This window comes from Theropithecus gelada, chromosome 20, assembly GCF_003255815.1.
Source record: "Theropithecus gelada isolate Dixy chromosome 20, Tgel_1.0, whole genome shotgun sequence".
Classification (NCBI taxonomy): Eukaryota; Metazoa; Chordata; class Mammalia; order Primates; family Cercopithecidae; genus Theropithecus; species Theropithecus gelada.
In genome coordinates this window covers 65,443,407-65,466,576 of record NC_037688.1, presented here as the reverse complement: position 1 = coordinate 65,466,576, position 23,170 = coordinate 65,443,407, and positions in this window count along the sequence as shown.

Genomic DNA, 23,170 nt, shown 5'->3' with positions numbered 1-23,170 from the left:
AGAGCGAGACCCCATCTCAATAATAACTACAACAACACCCACAGAAAACCCAGGACCCACTTGGGCTTCATTTTCCCCAATAACTCTCAAGTCCTAAGATACTTGTATAACCTCAAGAAGGGACAAGGGTCTCTTAAAAATGACTACATTGAATTTCTTGTCATCTAATTTAAGGTAAAGAACCAGGTTCAGTGTTTATTGCATGTTCCTAAGTATTATGAATACTAAAATCACTTTTTGTTTTTAAACACATGGCTCCTTGCAAATGCTACCTGCCAGAAAGAAAGCAAATTTAACTTCCTCTTACCCAAAACACTCAGCTTTCTCAGCCAGCCTCACCCACTTGCTGTTGTATAACCCAGGGAAAGTGACTTTCTCTCCCTGGGACTCGGTATTCTCATCTGCAAAATGGGGATGGTAGTTCTTCCTCACAGAATGGTTTTGAGGAATATCAAAAGCTTTTGAGGATTAAATATCAAAATATGTGTCATACAGAAAGCCCCATGCAGACCAGCTACTTGGTTGACTCAACTCACTTTCCAGCTGTTTGCTCAGAGATGGTGGACACAGAGACACGATTAAGTTTGAAGACAGTTCCATTTGCTTGCTGAGGCCCCCAGCTGGGAGCCCAAATTCACTTACTGACAATGCGGCTACTCAGATGCAGCCAGGTGGAAACAGATGCAATGACCCAGCAAATTCAAGAGGTGGGGAGACCATCAGGGTGCATTAGAGAAAAGAAAGGAACAGCTTGAGCAGATTTCTGAGAGTGGCTGTCTTAGAGGTTGAATTTGCCAGGCTTCACGAAACAAAGTTTTCTTGCACTTTCTTCCCCATGAAGTAAACATGTGCACGCACACACACACACGATTTCAGAGCGTGGAGACAGGTGGAATACCACAAAATCTAGTTTTGAAACTTGTTTCTTATGGACACCCAGATTTCTCCCTTTCTCACTGCCCCCTCCTGCCTTAACTAGAAACATCCATCCCCTCTCACGATTCTGTGTGTGTCTGATTTCCTGATATAACAAAAGCAAATCAGGAGGCCCGCTAAGCAGTCTGGTCTGTGAAAGCCTTAGGAGAAAAACCATGAGAGCAGGTATGGTCCTAGCCTGCCCCTAGCCCACCATGCAACACCAGTTGTCACTTCGTCTCTCCCCAGCCTCTGTTTCTCCATTGGCAAAACCAGAGTAAACCATGAGAGCAGGTGTGGTCCTAGCCTGCCCCTAGCCTACCATGCAACACCAGTTGTCACTTCGTCTCTCCCCAGCCTCTGTTTCTCCATCAGCAAAACCAGAGTTTGAAGCAATTACTCACTCCCATTGGAAATTTGATTTCCAATTTTATAAATTATTAAACAGTGGGATGCTGGCAGATAGTTGCTTACAAGACCAAGTAAAAGGATATTTTCAATTCATCATTCAACAAACATTCTTCAAACTACAAATTGAGAATGCAATGACGAGGCAAGATGTGTCTATTTTCCTCAAGGAAGTTATACTCTAGTGATGAACAACCAACAGAACAAGGAAATTAATACTGAAGAGTTCAGACTGCTAGTCTCGTGAGATACACACAGTAAACACACACAGGAAGGGTATTTATAAGGACTGGAGGGCAGGAAGGCTTCCCAAAGGATGAGATGCTTCAACTGAGACCTTTTAAAACATTTTCCTCATTGTAAACACATTGATAAATAAAAATAAAACGAGGCTGGGTGCAGTGGCTCACGCCTGTAATCCCAGCACTTTGGGAGGCCAAGACAGATGGATTACTTGAGGTCAGGAGTTCAAGACCAGCCTGCCCCACATGGTGAAACCCCATCTCTACTAAAAATACAAAAATTAGCCAGGTGTGGTGGCGCATGCCTGTAATCCCAGCTACTTGGGAGGTTGAGGCAGGAGAATTGCTTGAACTTGGGAGGTGGAAGTTGCAGAGGGCTATCGTGCCATGGCACTCCAGCCTGGGCAACAAGAGGAGTGAAACTCTGTCTCAAAAAAAAAAAAAAAGGAAGTGAAAATTACCCACAGTCCCACCCTTCTGAAACAACCCTCCTTACACACATTGATATATATTCTTCCAGTCTTCTGTATGATATACATATATGGACACCTTTTTTAAAAGATTAATATACATCACTTTTTTCACTTAATACATTGCAAACATCTTCTGAAGAAATTAAGTCACTTTAATAACCTTCATACTATTCTATTGAACAAATGCCATCATTTGTTTAACAAAGATTATAAATAGGTTGTTTATAATTTTCTTTGCTACTATATGCAACATTGAGATGAATAGGTTTGTAGCTCACCCATATTCTATTCTTCTTATAGGGGATTTCTAGTGAAATTATTGAGTCAAAATCATGCATAGCAGCCCCTCTTTTCCACTGGGGAGGGCGGCGTATACTTTCCAACACCCCCAGGGGATGACTAGAAATAAGGATGGTACCAAACCGTATATATACTTTTTTTTTTCTGTCTGTACACACCTATGATGTTTATTTTACAAATTAGGCACAATAAAAGATTAGCAAAAAATTAATAACATTATGACAATATACAGTAATAAAAGTTATGTGAATGTGATCTCCCTCTCTCAAAATATTTTACTGTACTCTCTATAGGTAACTTAAACCCCAGATATCCAAACCATTAATAATGGGGGATACTGTATCTTTTGAAAGGCTGTTGATACATAGGGTCACATTTTCTCCTAGAAAGTTTTGCTGATTTTCAATTCCACCAGCATTACATGAATGTGCAAATTCCCCTACATTCTCCCCATCTACAGATATTATTTATTTTTATGTATCAGTTGCACTTAGTTTTTGCTTTCCAAAATTGCCTGTTGTGGCTGGGTGAGGTGGCTCACGCCTGTAATCCCAGCACTTTGGAAGGCCAAGGTGGGTAGATCACTTAAGGTCAGGAGTTCGAGACCAGCCTGGTCAACAAGGTGAAACTCTGTCTCTAGAAAAAAATACAAAAATTAACCTGGCGTGGTGGCGGGTGCCTATAAACCCAGCTACTTGGGAGGCTGAGTCACAAGAATTGCTTGAACCCAGGAGGCAGAGGTTGCAGAGAATGGAGATCACGCCACTGCACCCCAGCCTGGGCGATAGAGCACAACTCAGTCTCAAAAAAAAAAAAAAAAAAATATATATATATATACACACACACACACACACACGCACACACACATACATACACACACATATATACATACATACCTGTTGTGTCCTTTCTGTATGAATTTGAAATATCCCTTCATATATTAAGGATATCGTAATTCTAGTCCATTGTATATGTTGCAGATATTTTCCCAGTTTTTCATTTATGTAAGATTTTAAAAACTGTTTTAACTACAGAAGAGTCTGGTTAAAGTTTCCACCTTCAGTTCCATGTAAGAAATATTCATTCCTACCACTGGATTTTTAAAATAGTCCCCAATTTTATCCTAGTGCTCTATAGTTTGGTTTTGGGAGTTATACCTGATGTAAATGACGAGTTGATGGGTGCAGCAGACCAACATGGCACAAGTATACATATGTAACAAACCTGCACGTTATGCACATGTACCCTACAACTTAAAGTATAATAATAATAAATAAATTTAAAAAAAAATAAAAAATAAAAAAAAAATAAAAAAATAAAAAAAATAAAAAAAAACAGTAAAAAAAAAAAAAAGATATTTAAATCTTTATACAGATCAGTTTTGTCTGGGATACAATAGAGATGATAAAAGGCAGATTTCAATTTTTGCTGTTATCAAGTTTTATAATACTGGTATTTGGATTTCTCATAGTGAGCAAGTGTTACTTTTGTAATTCAGGCAATTATGAAAAATAAACCATCTATTGGGCTTTTATTATGGAATCTGATGGAAATTAATTTTTGCTGATTTTCCAAATGTTTACTTAGATGTCTCATCACCTATCATTAACTTGGAGCTGAGATTGGAGGATGCTTAGGAGATGCCCAAGTGAGGAAAAGGAGGCCAGTCCAATCGGGGGAGGTAGTATGCCCAGAGAGGGTCAAAAATAGCCAGTGCAGGAGCCAAGCATGGTGACTCATGCTTGTAATCCCAGCACTTTGGGAGGCTAAGGTAGGTGGATCACCTGAGGTCAGGAGTTTGAGACCAGCCTGGCCAACATAGTGAAACCCTACCTCTACTAAAAATACAAAAATTAGCTGGACATGGTGGTCCACACCTAAAATCCCAGTTACTCAGGAGGCGGAGGCAAGAGAACCACTTAAGGCAGGAGGTGGAGGTTGCAGTGAACTGAGATCACACCACTACACTCCACCCTGGGTGACACAGTTAGACTCTCTCTCAAAAAAAAAAAAAAAAAGCCAGTGCATTCCAGGAATTTCACACTGATTCACGTGACCTGGAGTAAAAGGTGCAAATATATTCCTCTTAATATTTGAGGATATTCTGGAAGGACACATTTTTAAAATTCTAAATTCAAAGGTTAATGTTATCAAAGGTTTCCACCATCTATAAGTCCTAACTATCAATACTAAACTTTTGTATCTTTATCTTCTTTTACTTAAAGAAATAAAAGATGTCAGAGAAAGTTCAAGCTCCCTCTGACCATCATTTCCCATTCTACTCTCTCTTCCTCAAACATAGCCACACTTCATAAGTTTAGTATGTTCACACTTAGAGTCCAACAAATTGTATGAGCAAATGTGTGTGGTTGCGTGTGTGCATTAAGATTAGGTTTGACTGCAAGTGAAAAAAACCCAAAACAAAGAGAACAGGGGTTTAAAAGACAAATATTTATTTCTTTTGCATATAAGAGTCTTCGTAGGTAGTCTAGACCTGATGTGGCCTTGTTATTATGTTAGGAATCCAACTTTCTTTGATTTTTTAGGTCTTCCATTCCTGGAGTCTATTTCTGAATTTACTTCGTGGTGCAACATGGCTGTTATAGCTCCTGCCATCACATTCACATTCCAACCAACAGAAAGGTTTAGAAGGATTAAAGAAATAGGAGGAGGATAGGAAGATGCTGTGGGTTGAACTATGTCCCCGCAAAAAGTATGTTAAAGTCTGAATCCCCCAATACCTGTGAATGTGGCCTTATTTGAAAATAAGGTCTTTGCAGGTGTGATCAAGTTAAGATACTGATTTAGTGGGTCCTGATCCCATGTGACAGGTGTCCTTTTAAGAAGAGAAGAGACCCAGAATCAGACACACATGAGAGAATGCAATCTGAAGACAGGGTCAGATAGTGGACGTATCTGTAGCGAGGGAGGGTCAAAGATCACCAGCAACACAAGGAGCCAGGAGCAAGGCACAGAATCCATTGTTCTCTAGAGCCCCCAGAGAGCACTGACTTCAGACTTCTAAAGCCTCCAGAGCTGTCAGAGAATACATTTCTGTTGTTTAAAGCCACCTCGTTTACGGCTCTTTGCTACAGTAGCGTTACTCGAAAAATACCAGGGTTCATTCCCCTGACGAGTAAGAAATGACTCTCCACAAGGGGGCAGGATTGGATCAATGGGCGTTTTATTACTTGGCTCAAGTAAGGACGACGCTGGGAGGATTCTCCCAAGCAGTGTCTCTCATAGGGAAAGTGACGAGGGTTTTATGGGATGATGGAGAGGAGAGAGGGTACCTCACCCCACGTAGATGTGCAGACTCAGTGAGCCATCATGCTGGCACATAGGTTGCATGTTATAGTAATGAAGCTATAGCTCTTCCCAGGGTAGAGACTTGAGCATGGTAATAAGGAACGTTCACTTGGGTTCATCACCTGTCAGGAGCTGGTTTAAACCAACAAGATGACCTCTTTCTACCCAGGGCTGGGGAAGACCAGGCTGCAGGGCAGGAGGCTGTAAAACGGGCTGATTGTTCAAATGGATTAAATTCCTACAATCCCTGGAGCCTCTTCCTGTCTGCTTACAGTAGCCCTGGGAAACCAATACAGAAAGAAAAAGGGGGAAAGATAAGTAGGAGGAGGAAGTGAAGGACTTAAAAGGTTTTCCTCAGCTGTCACTTAGGGAAGGTTTCCAGAACTATTCAACAACATGCCTCAGATCCTGTTGAACATAGCTTGAACATGAGCACACCTAGCTGCAAGGAAATCGTTATTCTGGATTTCCACACACCCAGCTAAAATTTTTATGACACAGAGGGAAGAATAGTGCTTTTCAAAATGTACATATAAAGGGCATCAACTGTGATCCCTTTTTTTTTTTTCTCACTCCTTTGAGGGATTTGTCCAAGTTGCAAATGTGTAATTCTAATTTGCTATATTTAAGAGCTATTTTACCACGTATGTTTACCACCATTCACCTTCTGAATGATAGTTACATTTTTTTATTTTTTTTCTCTCTTACAAACAGAACTGCAACAAATGTTGCATCATCTCTTTGAGCATAAGTGGGAGGATCTCCCTAAAATGTGTCCTTGTAGGTAATAGCATATAATCATTTCCCATTTTAAAAGAATTTCTAGGCTAGATGCGGTGGCTCACACCTGTAATCTCAGCACTTTGGGAGGCCAAGCGGGGGGTGGGTCACTTGAGGTCAGGAGTTCAAGACCAGTCTGGCCAACATGGTGAAACCCTGTCTCTACTAAAGATAGAAAAATTAGCTGGGTATGGAGGAACATGCCTGTAATCCCAGCTACTCAGGAGACTGAAACAGGAGAATCACTTGAACAAAGGAGGGGGAGGTTGCAGTGAGCCTAGACCGTGCCACTGCACTCCAACCTGGGTGACAGAGTGAGACTCCGTCTCTAAATAAATAAATAAATAAATGGTATTTCCAAATTGTTCTTCCAGGTGGTTGTGGCAATGTATACCCTCTCTTGCAGTGTAGCCTATCTTACTGCCAACACTTGATATGATTAAACTTTTTAACTTTTTTCGTAAGTACAGGCAAAAATAAAATAGTATCAATTGTAAGTTTTTATTGAACTACACTAAGCTATAATTTACGTATACTGAAATGTACCCATTTTAAGTGCACAGTTGAATAAGACTTGACAAACGTATACCCCCATGTAAATACGACCACAATCAACACATACAACATATCCATCACATAAAATAATTCTTTGATGTATTTTAGAACAGCTGTAAGTCAATAGATTGGAAGATTTAGATAAAATGGAAATTTTTGTCTAAAAATGACCTAGCAAAACTGACATAAGAAACATCAGAAAACCCAATACTCCTATAGCTAATAAAGTAAATCTAGGGGGTTTCTCAAAAAACTAAAAAGAGAACTACCCTATGATCTAGGAATCTCCCTGTTAGATATATACCCAAGAGAAAGGAAACCAGTATATCAAAGAAATACCTGCACTCCCATGTTTACTGCAGCACTAGTCACAGTAGCCACGATCTGGAAGCAATTTAAGTGTCCGCCAACAGAGGAATGGATAAAGAAAGTGTGGCACACATATACAATGGAGTACTATTCCACCATAAAAGAGAATGAGATCCTGTCATTTGCAACAACATGGATGAAACTGGAGGTCATTCTGTTAATTGAAATAAGCCAGGCACAGAAAGACAAGCTTCCCATGTTCTCACTTATTTGTGGGAGCTAAAAAGAAAAACAATTGAACTTATGGAGATAGAGAGTTGGACCATGGTTATCAGAGGCTAGTGGTTGGGGGGATGATTAATGGGTACAGAGTTCAACAGAATAGTAAGATCTGTATTTGATAGCACATCGGGGTGACTACAGTCAATAATTCATTGTACATTTTAAAATAATTAAAAGAATATAGTTGGATTGTTTGTAACGCAAAGAAAGGATAAATACTTGAGGTGATGGACACTCCATTTACTCTAATGTGATTATTACACATCAGATGCCTGTATCAACATATCCTGGGTACCCCAAAATATATATGCCTACTATTGACCCCAAAAAATTAAAAATTAAAAAAAGAAATTAAATCTGTAATTATAATTAATCCCTTCTCTCAGCCCCTCCACACCACACACACACACACACACACACACACACACACACACACACAACCACCCCAGGCCTATGTGTTTTTACCAGCGAATTATTTTGAGTACTTAGGGAAGAAAGAACCAATCTAACAAAATCCTCAAATTAATATCAATTCAATGCCATCTCAATCAAAATCCCAGCAGGAATTTTTTTGTTGTGGAAAATGACTGCATCATGCTAAACGGCATGTGGAAATGTGAAGGGTCCACTAGAGTAAAGATAATTTGGAACAAGAACAAAGTTGGAGGGAGGCTGTCAGCGCTGCTAGAAATGCTTTATATCTTGGTCAGGTGGTAGTTGCATGGTAATAATCACTTTGTAAAAATTCACTGAGCTGCTCACTTAAGATTTATGCACTTGTATGAATGTTACATATTAATAAAGATGTTTACAAAACAAAACCACCTTCAAAAACCAAACCCTCTACTTGCCAGGAGCAAAGGTTCTCTGGGAAGGCTTTCCTATTTATACTTAGTACTTTTACAGAATACAGTACAATGGTTCAAAATATTAGAGGCTGTTCTTGCCTGCTATTAATTTTTTATATATTAAAATATATGTAAAATATATAAAAATATATAAACATACACAAGTAAAATATACATGTAAATATATATGTGTAAATATAATATATAAATATATGTGAAATATTATATGCAAAATTTATATAATGTAGAAATATGTATAATACATTATATATACATATGTAATACATACACATATATTAGGGGCCAGGCGTGGTGGTTCTCGCCTGTAATCCTGGCACTTCGGCATGTTGCTTGAACCCAGGAGTTCGAGACCAGCCTGCGCAACATGATGAAATCCCTTCTCTATAAAAAATACAAGCATTAGCTGGGCATGGTGGAGCATACCTACAGTACCAGCTTCTTGGGAGGCTGAGGTAGGAGGATCACTTGAGCCCATGGAGATCAAAGCTTTGAGACCCTCTCTCAAAAAAAAAAAAAACAAAAAAAAACTGGAATCAGCCAGACCCAGCTTCAAATCTGGCTCTGCTGCTTGGATTCAATTGATATAAATGGGTATAACAGCTTTGGAAAATGAGTTGGCAATCTCCGGCAACAAAACATATGTCCAGCCTGTGACCCAGCAATACAGCTGCTAGACATATACTCAGTATAAATGACATCTATGTAATAGTCACAAACTTCAAACAGCCCACGTTGAAAGGACTGACCGTCTTTGGGTGTGTTGCTTTACTCTTTAAGCATGTGTACAATGGACCTAATGACATTCACAGTTACCTCATACAGTTTTCACAGCCAATGAAGAAAGCACTTAAGATTTTTAAAATAAGGGCTCGATTTTTAAATAAATATGTTGTCAATCACATTACTGGGTATATACCCAAAGGAATATAAATTGTTCAGCCATAAAGACACAGGCACACGTATGTTCATCACAGCACTATTCACAATAGCAAAGACGTGGAATCAATCCACCTAAATGCCCATCAGTGGTAGACTGGATAAAGAAAATGAGGTAATTATACAGCCTGGAATACTATACAGTCATAAAAAGGAATTAGATTACATCCTTTGCAACAACATGGATGAAGCTGGAGGCTATTATCCTAAGAGAACTAACTCAGGAACAGAAAATCTAATCTCACATGTTCAAATAGCACCAGGGCCTATTTGAGCAGGGAGGGAAAGAGGAGGGTGAGCATCAAAAAACTATCTATTGGGTACTGTGATCATTACATGAGTGATGCAATAATCTGTACACCAAACCCCAGTGACATGCAATTTACCTGTAACAAACCTGCACATGTACCCCTAAACCTAAAATAAAAGTTAAAAGTAAATAAAGATGTTGTTACTCATACCCTAATAAAGTAGAAAATGCTTCTCCCACCACTCATAATACCAGAATTCCTTCTGATGCCCATATTAAAATTATATTTAGCAATTGAGACTACTAGAGTAGGAAATGTGACTACTCTGAGTCTGAGAAATCTCAACCCACCTCTGCACAAAGGGTGTTGATGAGCTCAACAGAGACGTGTGGGTGTTGAAAGGCATCGTAGCCCTTCCCCGAGCAAGGGCTTGCTTGCTTATCCCTGCGTCTGAGGTCATGTAACCCCCGCCAGTTCAGCCAGGACTTAAAACCATAGCTAATGCTCCTCTCTCCTCCTCCCCGCAAGATCATCAGCCGTCGAAGCACCGCCTCTCCTGAGTTCACTCCATCTGGAGTCCTCTGGGGGAAGAGACATGGATTGTGTACACCGAAGAATTAGACTTTTATATTTCATCGTGTGTCTGTTGAGGCGGCGGTGAACCAGATGTGGTTTTCGGCAGACATAACTTCCAAAGCCGTAAACACACTTATCAGGAAACTGCAGAACTTGAGACAGCCGGCAACAGTCAAGGTCACTGACAGGTGACGTGGCCAATAAAGGGAGATCAAAAGCCATGACTTGTCTGGCATGGGTCCATTTGATACTTACCAATGGCAGGATACGGAACATTGCCTATTCTTGATGGGAAGTCATTGAACATAGTGTAATTTCTTAGAAAGTGAATCCCTGTAATTTTTCTCTATTAAAAAAAAAAAAAAAGGAAGGAAATAAAATCCAGGTAGCTCTCTGCTGATGACCTAAATGTGTTTATTTACTGAATATCATTTACCATTGGCCAGCTTTTCTGCTAAGCATTCTCTCTTATTGAATCCTCAGTACAACCACATGTGTTCTCAAATTAATAACTATCCTGCCTTTACAGTAGGGAGAAGTGAGACTCAAGGGATTTGTGGTGAAGTTCCCGAGCTAGTCAGTGCCAGCCAGGACTGTAACCCAGAGATTATGTTACAATGCTTATGCATGGTGACAGAGCCTTACTCTAGGTGCAGGAATGACATCCAGATGGCATTGTTTTCTGGCTGCATGAACAATTGGAACGCAAAGCCAAACCTACCTAATTTTTGGATACCATCCTTTCTGCAGCCAAAAAACAAGAAATGCATACTCTAAAGAATTGCTGGAAAGGTCTATTTGCATGCCGGGCTGCGACGCCACAGTCCTCTGATTCCACACTACGTGGCCTAGGGAAGATTTTCACAAATCAAGCTTTCGTCTACCCCAAATAACATTTTATGCATGCCAAGGAATCTCACTATTTAAAAAAGCTCATTCACAAAGCCTCCTTTTGCTTTTCACCCATCAATGTATTCTTTAGGGTAGGTTTTTAAAAAAAAAAAAAAAAAAAAAGCTTGAAATTCAGATTTAAACCACTGGGAGCATCTACTAAGAACAAACCAAATTAAGATGAAGTGATTCTTCAAATATTTGGTGTCCTAAATAAGCTTGGCCCAGAGGTAAGCTGTGGTCACCTCTTCCTTTGCATTTTAAACAAATTTGACCCGAGCTTACATCACACATCCTATGAGTTGAACAGCTTGCTGAGACTTTTACAAATTCCTCAGGGCTCCTGTTTCTTTTGGTTATTTCTGCCTCCAAGTTCCTGCTCTCGTTTCCCTCCGTCTCACATTTATTCTCTTGTCTCTGCACTGCGTGGACCCAGAGAATAACCCAGCCTCTTTCTCTGACATTCCCACACCACCTGCCCAATATATTTGTCATTGTCAGTACTTTGGGGTGACCCAGAAAGGTTCTATTACAGCAAAACCAGTACCTTAAAATTGTATATTAGATACCTCAGGTCTGCACGACTCCAAAATCTCAATCTCTACTTCCTACCTCCTCAGCTGGAAGGGTAAGCTCTGCTCCAGCCATTACAGCCCCTTATGATTCCTCCATCACACCAAGCTTGTTTCTGCTTAGGGGCCTGTGGACTTGCGAGGTGGTTGTCTCTCAGCCTCAAGACACACTCACTCACTTTCCCCAGGTCTCTGCACAATGTCACCTTCTAACATGTGCCTTCCTGATCATCCTTCATTAGAATGCCTTGGTCTCCCTTCTCCTTTGTCTCCATAGTGCTCATCAACACCTGAAATACTGCATATTTCCTTGCATTTTTTTTTCTGTCTCTCCTACCAGAACTCGTGCTCCGTGAGGGTGGCAGTTTTGCCTGTTTCGTTTTCTCCAGTACTTCCAGCATCTAGAATAGAGGCATGCATACCCAGGGGAATATTGATGCATTTTATTGACTGAGTCAGAAGATCACTAAAGAGACTTTCCATCTGGAGTACTATTCAGCCATGAAAAAGAATGAGGCCCTGTCATTTGCAACAGCATGGATGGAACTGGAGGTCATTATGTTAAGTGAAATAAGCCAGGCACAGAAAGACAAACTGCGTGTTCTCATTTATTTGTGGGATCTAAAAATCAAAAACAATGAACTTATGGAGATAGAGAGTAGAAGGATGGTTAACAGGGGCTGGAAAGATAGTGGGGGGATGGGGGAATGTTAATGGGTACAAAAGCATGGTGGGTTCATGCCTATAATCTAGCAGTTTAGGAGGCTGCGGCGGGTGGACTGCCTGAGCTCAGGAGTTTGAGACCAGCCTGGGCAACATAGTGAAACCCCATCTCTTATAAAAATATAAAAAATTAGCCAAGCATGGTACTGCGTGCCTGAAATCTGAGTTATATGGGACGCTGAAGCATGCAAATTGCTTGAACCCAGGAGGCAGAGGTTGCAGTGAGCCTAGATTGTGCCACTGCACTCCAGCCTGGCAACACGGCAAGATTGTTTCCCAAAAAAAAAAAAAAAGAATAAATAAGACCTACTCTGTGATACCACACAGGGTGACTATAATCAATAACTTAATTATACATTTTTAAATAACTAAAAGAATATAATTGGATTGTTTGTAACACAAAGGATAAATGCTTCAGGGGATGGATACCCCGTTCTCCATGATTTGATTATTTCGCATTGCATGACTGTATCAAAATATTAATTTTTTTAGATGGAATTTCACTCTTTCGCCCAGGCTGGAGTGCAGTGGCACAATCTTGGCTCACTGCAACCTCTGCCTCCTGGGTTCAAGCAAGTCTCCTGCCTCAGCCTCCTGAGTAGCTGGGATTACAGGCACGTACCACCATGCCCGGCTAATTTTTGTATTTTTATTAGAGATGGGATTTCTCCATGTTGATCAGGCTGGTCTCGAACTCCTGACCTCAGGTGATCCACCCGCCTCAGCCTCCGAAAGTGCTGGGATAACAGGCATGAGCTACCGCGCCTGGCCCCAAAATATTAATTTGTATGAGTACATAAGTGTGCATATCTATGAGGTCTCCTGTAGCCCCATAAATATACGTACGTATTCATAAAAATTAAAAATTACAAAACTTAATAATTTTTTTCAAATAATTTTTTTTTTTTTTTTTTTTTTTTTTTGAGACGGAGTCTCGCGCTGTCGCCCAGGCTGGAGTGCAGTGGCCGGATCTCAGCTCACTGCAAGCTCCGCCTCCCGGGTTCACGCCATTCTCCGGCCTCAGCCTCCCGAGTAGCTGGGACTACAGGCGCTGCCACCTCGCCCGGCTATTTTTTGTATTTCTTAGTAGAGACGGGGTTTCACCGTGTTAGCCAGGATGGTCTCGATCTCCTGACCTCGTGATCCGCCCATCTCGGCCTCCCAAAGTGCTGGGATTACAGGCTTGAGCCACCGCGCCCGGCCTCAAATAATTTTTTAAAGATACTTTTTCTTTAGTTTTCTTTTCAGGAGCCATGCCAACAGGGCCACATCAGAGTGTAAGTAAGAAATGAGAGTGATATTTTGCCACCACAGAGAAGGCAAGGCCTGAGCGTCATGATGCTGGAAGAGAACTCATGATCTGGGCTGGGATCCAGAGAGGATTGAGAAGGAAGCTGCGGTCAGTCCTGCGGTGGGAGGGCCCAGGACTCTGAGGGCTTGGCACGTGGAGCAGAAGGTGCGACTCGAAAGTGTGAGTGCCCTGCCCCTTGAGAAGTACCAAGGCCAGGGACATTCCCTGAGTTACACATCCCTCTTGGTGTAAGCTAGGATAGACGCTGGTAAAGAGCTTGGCCTCTATGATTGGACTACAGTATTCAAATCCTCACCCTCTGGAACTGGATGTTACAATCTGAAGTGAAACAAGCCAGACACGGAAGTCAAATACTGCATATTCTCACTCACAAACAGGTGCTAAAAAGTGTGCGCCTATGGATGTAGAGTGTGGGATGATAGATAATGGAGACTCAGAAGAGGGGGAGGGTTGGAGGAGGTGGATGATAAACTACTGAATGGGTACAATGTACATTATTTGGGTGATGGATACCCTAAAAATCTTGACCTGACCACTATACAATCTATGCATATAACACAATTGCACCTGTACATCATACATTTATATAAATAAATGGCAAATATAAGAATGCCTTAAAAAAATAGAATCCTCACTGGGCACAGTGGCTCATGCCTGTAATCCTAGCATTTTGGGAGGCTGAGGTGGGCATATCACTTGACGTCAGGAGTTCGAGACCAGCCTGGCCAACATGGTGAAAACCTGTCTCTACTAAATATACAAAAATTAGTTGGGCATGGGGAGGCACACCTGTAATCCCAGCTACTCAGAAGGCTGAGGCAGGAGAATCTCTTGAACCCGGGAGGCGGAGCTTGCAGTGAGCCGAGATTGTACCACTGCATTCCAGCCTGGGAGACAGAGCGGGACTCCATCTCAAAAAAAAAAAAGAAAAGAAAAGAAAACAAACAAACAAAAAAATAGACTCCTCATCCACAAAGTCTTAGTTATGTGACTTTGGACAAGTGATTTACCTGATCCAGGGAGATACTTGTCCCCCAGTTGGAAATAGCATTATTGCTGTACTGATGATCAGCTTTGTTTTATTTAAAAAAAAAAAAAACTCAGAAAATTCAGTAAAGTATGCACAAAGGAAGGAAAAATGTTACAACTACACCAGCCAGACATCAGTCCCCTGTATCTAACAGTACATGTGAATCTTGCTAGACCTGCCCTGTGCTATTTGGTGGTCACCAGCCACGTGACTGCTGAGCACGGGAAGTGTGGCTGGTCCAAACTGAGATGTGCTGTAAGTGCCAAAGACATGCCGGATTCCAGAGACTTAGAACCCAAGAAAAAAGTACAATATCTCATTCATAGTTTTTAGATTGGTCACAGGTTGAAATGCTAATATCTGAAGTTTAAATACTTAAAAATACAGTTTTAAATAAATAAAATGTTACTAAAATTAATTTCACCTGTTTTTTCACTTTTTAATACAGCTAGTCAGGAAACAATAGGTGCTGGAGAGGATGTCGAGAAATAGAAACACTTTTTCACTGTTGGTGGGACTGTAAACTCGTTCAACCATTGTTCAAGACAGTGTGGCGATTCCTCAAGGATCTAGAACTAGAAATACCATTTGACCCAGCCATCCCATTACTGGGCATATACCCAAAGGATTATAAATCATGCTGCTATAAAGACACATGCACACATATGTTTATTGCGGCACTATTCACAACAGCAAAGACTTGGAACCAACCCAAATGTCCATCGGTGACAGACTGGATTAAGAAAATATGACACATATACACCATGGAATACTATGCAGCCATAAAAAAGGATGAGTTCATGTCCTTTGTAGGGACATGGATGCAGCTGGAAACCATCATTCTCAGCAAAATATCACAAGAACAGAAAATCAAACACTGCATGTTCTCACTCATAGGTGGGAATCGAACAATGAGAACACTTGGACACAGCGAGGGGAACATCACACACCGGGGCCTGTCATGGGGTCGGGGGAGGGGAGAGGGATAGCATTAGGAGATATATCTAATGTAAATGACGAGTTAATGGGTGCAACAAGCCAACATGACACATGTATACATATGTAACAAACCTGAACATAGTGCACATGTACCCTAGAACTTAAAGTATAATAATAAAAAATAAATAAATTTAAAAAAGAAAAATTTAAATTTCTAATGCCTATAATCCCAGCACTTTGGGAGGCTGAGGCAGGCAGATTACCTGAGGTCAGGAATTCAAGACCAGCCTAGTCAACATGGTGAAACCCTGTCTCTACTGAAAATAGAAAAATCAGTGGGGCATGGTGGTGGGCGCCTGTAATCCCAGCTACTTAGGAGGCTGAGGCAGGAAAATCACTTGAACCTGGGAGCCAGGGGTTGCAGTGAGCCAACATTGCCCCATTACGCTCTAGCCTTGGCAACAGAGATTCTGTCTCAAAACATAATAAAATAAAAAGAAAAAAGAAAATTTTAAATTACTTATGTGGCTTATGTTATACTTTTGTTGGGCAAAATCTCAAAGCTGAGATGTCCTAGCTTCTCTCTTTCCTAATTTACATATATATCTATATATATGTAGTTTTTTTTTTAAAAAAGGAATACATTACACATATTGTTTTATGTACCTGCACTTTTATAACCTGCAGAAACATTTTTACATATCAGTAAACTAAGATTCTCTTCTTGAGACTGGATCTCACTCTATCACCCAGGCTGGAGTGCAGTGGTGCCATCCTAGCTCATTGCAGCCTCGACCTCCCAGGCTCAAATAATCCTCCCTCCTCAGCCTTCCAAGTAGCTGGAACTACAGGCACGTGCAACCATGTCTGGCTAATTTTGTTTATTTTTGTAGAGATGGGGTCTATGTTTCCCAGGCTGGTCTTGAACTCCTGGACTCAAGCTATCCACCTGCCTCGGCCTCGCAACTCATTTTTGATGGTGCTATAATACTAAATAAATGCATCAGGACACATAAATGAACATTGTTGAAATTTCCTTTTTTCTTTCCTCTTGCCTGCTTTTTTACTGGTATCTAAAACCCCGTGACAACTTGTATTAAAAGATACCATGTGAAAAAAGTCCCTGCCTGACAGCTCTGATGAGAGCAGTGGTTCTCACAGCACGGTGTTCGACCTCCGATAATGGACAGACTGCCTCCTCAAGTGGGTCCCTGACCCCCGTGGAGCCTGACTGGGAGACACCTCCCAGTAGGGCTTGATAGACACCTCATACAGGCGGGTGTCCCTCTGGGATGAAGCTTCCAGAGGAAGGACCGGGCAGCAGCATTTGCTGTTCTGCAGCCTCTGCTGGTGATACCCAGACAAATAGGGTCTGGAGTGGACCTTGAGCAAACTCCAACAGACCTGCAGCTGAGAGGCCTGACTGTTAGAAGGAAAACAAACAAAGGAATAGCATCAACATCAACAAAAAGGACATCCACACCAAAATCCCATCTGTAGGTCACCAACATCAAAGACCAAAGGTAGATAAAAACCACAAAGATGGGGAGAAACCAGACCAGAAAGGCTAAAAATTCCAAAAACCAGAATGCCTCTTCTCCAAAGGAACACAGCTCCTCGCCAGCAAGGATCAAAACTGGACAGAGAATGAGTTTGAGGAGTTGACAGATGTAGGCTTCAGAAGGTCAGTAATAAACTTCTCTGAGATAAAGGAGCATGTTCTAACTTATCGCAAGGAAGCTAAAACCCTTGAAAAAAGGTTAGACGAATGGCTAACTAGAATAATCAATGTAGAGAAGAGCTTAAATGACCTGATGGAGCTGAAAACCACAGGACAAGAACTTCGGGAAGCATACACAAACTTCAATAGCCGATTCGATCAAGCGGAAAACAGGATATTGGTGATTGAAGATCAAATTAAAGAAATAGAGCAAGAATACAAGGTAGAGAAAAAAGAATGAAAAGAAACTAACAAAGCCTCTACGGAATACGAGACTATACGAAGAGACCAAATGTATGTTTGATTGGTGTACCTGAAAGTGATGGGGAGAATGGAACCAAGTTAGAAAACACTCTTCAGGATACGATCCAGGAGAACTTCCCCAACCTAGCAAGGCAGACCAACATTCAAATTCAGGAAATACAAAGACCACCACAAAATACTCCTCGAGAAGAGCAACCCCAAGACACATAATTGTCAGACTCACCAAGGTTGAAATGAAGGAAAAAATGTTAAGGGCAGCCTGAGAGAAAGGTCAGGTTACCCACAAAGGGAAGCCCATCAGACTAACAGCAGATCTCTCTGCAGAAACCCTACAAGCCAGAAGAGAGTGGGGGCCAATATTCAACACTCTTAAAGAATTTTCAACCCAGAATTTCATATCCAGCCAAACTAAGCTTCATAAGTGAAGGAGAAATAAAATCCTTTACAGACAAGCAAATGCTGAGAGATTTTGTCACCACCAGGCCTGCCTTATATAGTGCTCCTGAAGGAAGCACTAAACATGGAAAAGAACAACCGGTATGAGCCACTGCGAAAACATGCCAAATTGTAAAGAACATTGACACTACGAAGAAACTGCATAAATTAACGGGCGAAATAACCAGCTAGCATCATAACGACAGGATCAAATTCATACATAACAATATTAACTTTAAATGTAAACGAGCTAAATGCCCCAATTAAAAAACACAGACTGGCAAACTGGATGAAGAGTCAAGACCCAGTGTGCTGTATTCAGGAGACCCATCTCACATGCAAAGACAAACCTAGGCTCAAAATAAAGGGATGGAAGCATTCCCTTTGAAAACTGCCACAAGACAGGGATGCCCTCTCTCGCCACTCCTATTCAACACAGTATTGGAAGTTCTGGCCAGGGCAATCAGGCAAGAGAAAGAAATAAAAGGTACTGAATTAGGAAAAGAGGAAGGCATTTTGTCCCTGTTTGCAGATGACATGATTGTGTATCTAGAAAACCCCATCGTCTCAGCCCCAAATCCCCTTAAGCTGATAAGCAACTTCAGCAGTCTTAAGATAAAAAATCAATGTGCAAAAATCACATGTATTCCTATATATCAAGAACAGACAGAGAGCCAAATCATGAGTGAATTCCCATTCACAATTGCTACAAAGATAATAAATTACCTAGGAATACAACTTACAAGGGATGTGAAGGACCTCTTCAAGGAGAACTACAAACCACTGCTCAAGGAAATAAGAAGGAACACAAACTAATGGAAAACATTCCATGCTCATGGATAGGAAGAATCAGTATCATGAAAATGGCCGTACTGCCTAAGGTAATTTATAGATTCAATGCTATCCCCATATCAAGCTACCACTGACTTTCTTCACAGAATTGGGGGGAAAAAACAACAACACTACTTTAAATTTCATATGGAACCAAAAAAGAGCCCACATAGCCAAGACAATCCTGAGCAAAAAGAACAAAGCTGGAGGCCTCATGCTACCTGACTTCAAACTATACTACAAGGCTACAGTAACCAAAACAGCATGGTACTGGTACCAAAACAGATATATAGACATATGGAACAGAACAGAGGTCTCAAATAATACCACACACCTACAACTATCTGATCTTTGACAAACCTAGCAAAAACAAGAAATGGGGAAAGGATTCCCTATTTAATAAATGGTGCCGGGGAAACTGGCTAGCCATATGTAGAAAGCTGAAACTGCATCCCTTCCTTGCACCTTACACAAAAATCAACTCAAGATGAATTAAAGACTTAAATGTAAGACCTAAAACCATAAAAAATCCTAGAAGAAAACCTAGGCAATACCATTCAGGACATAGGCATGGTCAAAGACTTCATGACTAAAACACCAAAAGCAATGGCAACAGAAGCCAAAATTGAGAAATGGGATCTAATTCAACTAAAGAGCTTCTGCAGAGCAAAAGACACTATCATCAGAGTGAACAGGCAACCTATAGAATGGGAGACAATTTTTGCAATCTAGTCATCTGATAAAGGGCTAATATCCAGAATCTACAAACAACATAAACAAGTTTACAAGAAAAAAACAAACAACCCCATCAAAAAGTGGGCAAAGGATATGAACAGACACTTCTCAAAAGAAGACATTTATGCAGCCAACAGACATATGAAAAAATTCTCATCATCACTGGTCAGAGAAATGCAAATCAAAACCGCAAAGATACCATCTCACACCAGTTAGAATGGCGATCATTAAAAACTCAGGAAACAACACTTGCTGGAGAGGATGTGGAGAAATAGGAACACTTTTACACTGTTGGTGGGAGTGTAAATTAGTTCAACGGTTGTGGAGGACAGTGTGGCAATTCCTCAAGGATCTAACACTAGAAATACCATTTGACCCAGCCATCCCATTACTGGGTAGATACCCAAAGGATTATAAATCATGGTACTATAAAGACACATGCACACATATGTTTATTGCAGCACTATTCACAATAGCAAAGACTTGGAACCAACCCAAAAGTCCGTCAATGGTAGACTGGATTAAGAAAATGTGGCACATATACACCATGAAATACTATACAGCCATTAAAAAGATGGGTTCATGTCTTTGCAGGGACATGGATGAAGCTGGAAACCATCATTCTCAGCAAAATATCACAAGGACAGAAAACCAAACACTGCATGTTCTCACTCATAAGTGGGAGCTGAACAACGAGAACACATGGACACAGCAAGGGGAACATCACACACTGGGGCCTGTTGAGGGGTGGGGAGCTGGGGGAGGGATAGTGTTAGGAGAAATACCTAATGTAAATGACTAGGTGATGGGTGCACCAAACCAACACGGGACATGTATACCTATGTAACAAACTTGCATGTTGTGCACATGTATCCTAGAACTTAAAACAAACAAAACAAAACAAAAAAAGAAACCATGTGTACCTGTTATTTCTCTAGGACAACCTCCTAAAATATATTTAGAGCTCATGGAAACCAAGTAAGTCACAGGCTCCTAAGACCAGCAACTTTATGAACAGATGCTGTTAGGTGGAACTGTAGGATGATTTTAGCAGCCTTTGACAAATCTCTTTGAGGCTTTAATACACTTTGTTCTAGAACACAGGAGATGAATGGTCTAATACAGAGGCTCTGGAGACAGACAAACCAGACAGAAAAACCAAGTTCCAATTCTGGTTGTGTCATTTCTAATGATGTGACTTCAGGCCAGTTTTGTGACCTGAGCCTCAGTCTCCATATCTAAAAAATGGGAGTAGTAACTATACAGCCCTCCTAAAGTTACTCTTAGGATTGAGTGAAATGCTATGTAAAATTGTTCAGCACAGTGCCTGGCTCTTGGTAAAACCTCAGGAAATGTGGTTATTAACATTTTTGAGATCTGGTTTGGATATGTCAATCAATATACACATACACACAGATTTCTGCATTTCTGTCATACTCACCCCCTCTCAATGACTTTTTTTTCAAACAGAGATCTATTTGCTAAAATAAATTGAAATGGGTGAAGAATACGAGGCACAATTTATACTAGATATATCTGCAATTACTAACTCTGAATTAAACATATCCCTTCATGAATAATGAAGCAGAAATAGGCCAAAGGAAAAATGAGATAAGATCTTAAATCCATGTATTTTTAATTGCTTCATTATCTAAAATTTGCTATGAATAGCAGTGGATACAGTTTGCTGTTTAAAGCACAAAAAGAAATAAGAATTTCCAGCCAAATCACAAAAGGCTATCAAAAATTAATTTTGTGTGCTGTGATCACTGAAAATGTGATTTTGAGGCAGAGTGACATTTTAAAATGCCATTTATATGCTAATAATGAGTCATTTTTTTCATTTTGATGCAAAATAAATTTTATTTTCATTTTAATGAACTGTAATGAATGATAAGCATTTTCTTTTTATCTTTAAGTAAAAGTTTGGGACAGATAGCAGAAGGTTGGCAGAGACAGGTTAGATGTCTAAGAGGAAGTGAAAATGGGAGCTGTCCTATGAGCTGCTACTGACCACCTAAGCTAGATGAGATCCTTTGCAGCTGAGGTGGTTGTTTCTTAGATTTTAGAAATTCACAAAAGTTGGGTTTACCCCGAGGACAGTGAACTATCAATTCATGCCATATTAGAGAATGGTATCTATGAACCACATTGAATTGATGATCCTTTTTTTCTTACACTGGACGACATTCTTATTCTAGAAACTACAATCAGCAATGCAATTCTTCACATCCTCAGTCTCTAAAGGATATTTTTTGATAATAATGCTGATTTTCTTTTTCAGATGGAGTCTCACTCTGTTGCCCAGGCTGGAGTGCAGTGGAATAATGCTTATTCTTTATTGAAGTCTTGCTCCACGTCAGACATTTTTCTATGTTTCACATCCATTCTTTTATCTAACCTTCATGACAGCCCTAAGAAGTTGGGACTATTACAATCCCTGCTTTATAGATGAGAAACTTGAAACCAGAGGGTGTAGGCAATTTCCCTTTGACTACACAGTTAATGAAGTTTAGACCTGAATTCATATCTATGAGTTAAGTGCCATAACATTTAACTTATGTCCACTGTGAACTCTTTTTTTGAAAAAGAGGAAACAGAAGGATGTCAGCTTTTACTTAAAAAAAAAAAAATTGCTAATGGTGACATTTCAGGCATCAGCTAGAAAAACATCACATCAGGGGCTAGGCATGGTGGCTCACACCTGTAATCCCAGCACTTTGGGAGGCTGAGGTGGGCAAATCACTTGAGGCCAGGAGTTTGAGACCAGCCTGGACAACATGGTGAAACCCCATGTTTACTAAAAACACAAACATTAGCTGGGCGTGGTGACACATGCGTATAATCCCAGCTACTTGGGAGGCTGAGGCAGAAGAATCACTTGAACCCAGGAGGCAGAGGCTGCAGTGAGCTGAGATCACACCACTGCACTCCAGCCTGGATGACAGAGTGAGACTAAATAAATCAATAAAGAAAACACTTTAGGAAAGACAGAGAGAAGGACTTTGGGTGTTATTGTTCACTCTGTTCAGGGTGCAGGTACCTGCCGGACACCTCACCCATATCCAGGCTAGGTTTAAAGCCAAGTTAGTCATTTTATTAGATCTGAAAGGATGCGTGCTTGAGACATCTGGGCATGTGTGCCAGGCTTTGGTGAGAAAACACCCAGAGCTCTGCTGAGCAGAGAGGCCTTTGGTTTTTACGGAGGGTCCGATATTATTCTCTGAAGGCTGCCTTCTTCAAAGTGAGAAGTCAACTTTCCAAATTCATTTCTGTGTTTTCCTCATCTCTTACTCTTAGGTCTTGGGTTGCCTTTTCCTGACTTGGTTGTTGATGTTAATTCTCTTTAACCAGGGTCTCTTTAAATAGGAGCTAGTGAGTTATGGAGCAGTAATTCACCCTTCAGATCTAGCAGACCCAAGGCCATAGGCCAGCCCCTATTAAACAGAAAGGTCTGAATTATTATCCTATAATTCACCCACTGGAAGTGTCTTAATTCAATTATACTATGCC